At 36.0% G+C, this 5,123-nt stretch overlaps 1 pseudogene; it reads right to left on the reverse strand.

Annotated features, from left to right (window-relative positions):
• Positions 1-3,762: 3,762 nt before the first annotated feature.
• On the reverse strand, positions 3,763-4,872 carry LOC113253159 (lathosterol oxidase-like; annotated as a pseudogene).
• Positions 4,873-5,123: the final 251 nt, after the last annotated feature.

A 5,123-nucleotide genomic window follows, 5' to 3' on the forward strand; every position in this document is an offset into this window, starting at 1 on the left:
TTACAATCAAAATCTGAATAGTTTATTGACTTAAGATGATATTAAAATTTTAATGAAAAAGCAAAGGGCCAAAACCAGGCATACTATTTTTGAAAAAGAGAATGGGAACTTACCCTCTCAAATACCAGGATTTACTAAGAAGCTAATAAAAATGAGTCAGTATAGAGATAAACCAAATGACCAGTGGTACAGAGATAAACCAATTGACCAGTGGAACAGAGAATCCCGAAACAGACCTACACAACCATGGATCTTCGGGATATCATATGCGGGGCATTTTAGATCAGTGGAGAAATGAGGGACAGTTCAATAAATGAAGCTGGAAAAAAAGTTATACATCTGGAAAGAGGTGATATGCATTTCTATCTTATGTAATGTACAAGAAACTTAAGAAGGATTAAGGACTTCAGTGTCAAAACCAAAATGTTTAAACTTTCAATAGAAGCTCTTGATGACTCTTTTAGATATACTGTAGTCTATTTATACATATAAAAATAATGGGATATTCTATAGTCAAAAGTGATGAATTAGGCTGACACACAACAATATGAATGACCCTAAGCAATCTCATATTAAGAGAAAAAGTAAGTCCTAAAAGAGATCTACAGCATAATGTCCTTTTTATAAGGATAAAAAAATGAATACATATATAGAATATTTTTAGGGAAATTTTTAGTTTTGCATTTTATATTGAGGTCTGTGTTCCATGGAGTTAATTTTTTGGAAAAGAGTTAAGTTCTGTGTCTACATCGATTTGTGTGTGGATGTCCATTTGTTCTGGCACCATTTGTTGAAGATAGTATCTTTGCTTCATTGTATTACCTTTGCAACTTTGTCAAGGATCAGTTGACTGTATGTATGTGGGTCTATTTCTGGGCTCTTTATTCTGTTCAGTTGACCTATTTGTTTGTTCACCAGTACAACATTGTCTTGATTATCATAGCTTTATAATAAGTCTTGAAGTCAGGTGGTGTCAGTCGTCCAACTTTGTTTTTCTCCTTCAGTATTGTGGTGACTATCCTGGTCCTTTGCCTCTTCATATAAACTTCAGAATCACTTTGTCAGTATCCCCAAAATAGCTACCTGGGATTTTTATTGAGATTGCAGTGAATACATAGATCGAGTTAGGGAGAACTCACACCTTGTTAACACTGAGACTTCCTATTCAACAATATGGAATATCTCATTTATTTAGTTCTTAGATTTTGTTCATCAGAGTTTTGCAGTTTTCCTCATATAGATATTGTACACAGTTCTGTTAAATTTGTATCTCGGTATTTCATTTTAGGTGGTGTTACAATAAATGGTATTGTGTTTTTAATTTCAAATCCCACCTGTTCATTTCTGTATAGGAAATCACTGGCTTATGTATGTTAAACTTGTGTCTTGTAACATTGCTATAGCTATTAGTTCCAGGAATTTTTTGTCAACTCTTTTAGATTTTTTATATAGCTGATCATGATCATTTGTGAGTAAAGATGGTGTGTTTCTTCTTCCTTCTCAATCTGTATATCTTTTATTTCTTCTTCATCATTGTCTTTGTCTTATTACATTAGCTAGAATTTCCAGTATCATGTTGAAAAGGAGTGGTGAGAGGAGACATCTTTGCATTGTACCTAAACTTAGTGGAAAAGCTTTGAATTTCCCACTATTAAGTATGACAGTAGCTATAGGTTTTTGTGGTTATTTCTTTATCAGATCAAGGAAGTTCCCTATATTCCTAGTTTACTGAAAGTTTTTACCACAAATGGTTGTTGGATTTTGTTAAACGCTTTTTCTGCATTTTTGCTTATGTGATTTTCTTTTTTTAACATATTGATGTGTTGGTTTTCATTAACTGATTTTTGAATGTTGAACCAGCCTTGCCTACCTGGGATAAGTCCCGCTTGGTCATGGTGTGTACAGGCATACATTGGAGATATTGCAGGTTCAGTTCTAGACTTTATAAAAACTTTAATAAAGCGAATATCACCATAAAGCAAGTCAAATGATTCTTTTGGTTTCCCAGTGCATATAAAAGTTATGTTTATACTGTCATCTATTAAGTGTGCAGTAGCATTATGCCTTAAAAAACCAACATACACCTCTATTTAAAAATATTGTTAAAAAATGCTAACCATCATCTGAACTTTCAGTGAGTTGTAATTGTTTTGCTTGTGATGGTTCTTGCCTGGTGTTGATGGCTGCTGACGAGCATGGTGGTTGCTGAGGACTGGCGTGGCTATAGCAATTTTTCTTAGAATAAGGCAACAATGAAGTTTGCTGCACTAATTGACTCTGCCTCTCACAAATGATTTTTCTGTAGCATGTGAAGCTGTTGGATAGCATTTACCTGTAGTAGAACTTCTTTAAAAATTGGAATCAATCCTGTCAAACCCTGCTGCTGCTTTTTCAAATAAGTTAAGGTAACATTCCAAATGCTTTGTTGTCATTTCAACAGTCTTCACAACATCTTCACAAGGAGTAGATTCCATGTCAAGAAACCACTTTCTTTGTTCATTTGTAAGACTTTCTTTGCTAATTCATAAGAAGCAGCTTCTCGTCCTCTACAGTTTTATCATGAGATTGTAGCCATTCAGTCACATCTTTAGGCTGCACTTTTAATTTTAGTTCTTTTGCTATTTCCACCACATCTGCAGTTACTTTCTTTACTAAAGTCTCGAACCCCTCAAAGTCATCCCTGAGGGCTGGAATCAGCTTCTTCCATACAACTGTTGATGTTGAATTTTGACCTCTTCCCATGAATCACAGATATTCTTAATGGCATCTAAATGATGAATACTTTCCAGAAGATCTTCAGTTTACTTTGCCCAGATCCATCAAAAGAATCAGTATGTATGGCAGCTATAGCCTTATGAAATGTATTTCTTAGGTAATGAGACTTGAAAGTCAAAATTATTACTTGATCCATTGGCTGCAGAATGGATGTTGTTAGCAAGCATGAAAACAATATTAATTTCCTACATCTCCATCAGAGCTCTTGCATTGTCAATGGGCAGTAATATTTTGATAGGATTTTTTTTTTTTTTTTCTGAGTGGTAGCTCTCAACAGTGGGCTTAAAATACAAACCATGTTGTAAATAGATCCAGGCTTTGTTGCTCCATTTACAGACACAGGCAGAATAGATCTACCATAATTCTTAAGGGTTTTTAAGAATGGTAAATGAGCATTCAGCTGGAAGTTACCAACTGCATCAGCCCCTAACAAGAAAGTCAGCCTGTCCTTTGAAGCTTTGAATCCAGCACTGACTTCTCCTCTCTAGCTATGAAAGTCCTAAATGGCATCTTCTTCCAACGTAAGGCAATTTTATCTACACTGAAAATCTGTTGTTTAGGTAGCCATCCTCATTAATTATCTTAGTAGATCTGGAGAACTTGCTGAAACTTCTACATTAGCACTTGCTGCTTTACTTTGCAGTTTTCTGTTACGGAGATGGTTCCTTTCCTTAAGCTTCACAGATGGCTTAAAGCAAAAGGACATAACCTAGTCTCCTCAATAGTTTATTCTCTATCTTTACAAAAACTGTTGTTGAGGCTATACAAATTACAGATATGCTGGCTAGAAAAACGTGACTTCTTGTCCTTTAGACCAGCACCTAGTGTTGTAAGCTCAAGGTTAAAATCTCAGTGTTCACAGCATCTTTCCTTCATCTACCATCACAATCATTCCTCAGCAGTATCCACAATGTAGACTTTCAAATACCATTTACTTGCTATGTCTCTTGGTTCTATGTATGTAGTATTTAATAATAGGGCAACAATCTACTCAGTCTTTGTAAACTCTCCAGTGAATAATTTTTCATTTTAACAACCATTTTCTGAATGGCTATTGCACTTTTCTTTTGTCATCTTCTTCAGATAACTAAGTGGTCCCTTCCCTTCAAAAGAGGAAGGATTTTTCTTTCCAAAGACTTATTTATTTCAGAAAGAGAGAGAGAGTGCACAAGCAGGGGGAGGGGCAGATGGAGAGGAAGAGATACAGACTCCCTACTGAGTGTGGAGCCCAATGTGGGGCTCAATCTCAGGATCCTGAGATCAGGACCTGAGTCAAAAACCAAGAGTCAGATGCTCAACTGACTGAGCCATCCAGACACCCCAAAGGAGGAAGAATTTTTGAACAAGCCTCCAATTCTGTCCCACAAGGTGAAATACTGTCCATAGTTACAGGTAAAGAACATGTGGTGGTCTGGATGATGGGCTGAGCCACTAATAAATGGCCTTAAGATTTGGGGAACATGGAAATCGCCATTATGAATGGAAATTGTCCAGATATTGATCAAGATGTACAAACTTAAACTACCTTGTGTAATGGAAAGATAAGAGGGTATATGTGGCAAGGTAGATTCTGAAGGAAGCCATTCAAAGGATGAAAAACATGACTTGCAAATAGAGTAGGAATCTTCCAGAGATGATGAGGTTTGTATATGTGCTTATACACAAGTCTATGATGAAGGCCTCTATGAATCCAGTAGATCAGCATATAGTGAAAAAGAGGAAAGTAAGTACACTAATAATGAGCTGAAACCACCCACTTGGAAACTCTCCTATGTCATCATATAATTTGCTGTAATCTCTTAACTCTAGCAGAAACAATGAAACAGTGGAAATATTGATCTATGGCGATAATTGGACAGTAAATGTAATATATCTATAGACTTGGTTCTTTAAAAATTATGGATGCTTCATTAATGAATGATAACAGACAAAATAATAGCTCAGTGTTGCAAAGATGAAATAAAATATATAAGCACCGAGATTTGTTACTATCTGGAGACTAATAGTTTACCGGAAGAGGTCATCCTCAGAACATGAGGTTGGATAGTTGTATGGTGTAAAAAAATAAGAATCTGCAAAACTGAGTACAAGATTCATCTTAGCCCCTAGAGAGGGTCCGCTGATTAAGTTCTGTGGGGTCATAGGATGCCCTTTTTCCTTAAACCTTATGAACGAACCTCTTCTAACTTCAGACTTTTCTTCTGCAGCTTTCTCACTGGTCAGCCTTCACAGAATTGAAGAGACTTAAGGCTTTGCTCTGGATTAGGCTTTGGCTTAAGGGAATGTTGTGGCTAGTTTGATCTTATGTCCAGACCACTAAAACTTTCTCCATATCAGCAATAAGGCTG

Source organism: Ursus arctos, unplaced genomic scaffold (genome assembly GCF_023065955.2).
Source record: "Ursus arctos isolate Adak ecotype North America unplaced genomic scaffold, UrsArc2.0 scaffold_17, whole genome shotgun sequence".
Lineage (NCBI taxonomy): Eukaryota > Metazoa > Chordata > Mammalia > Carnivora > Ursidae > Ursus > Ursus arctos.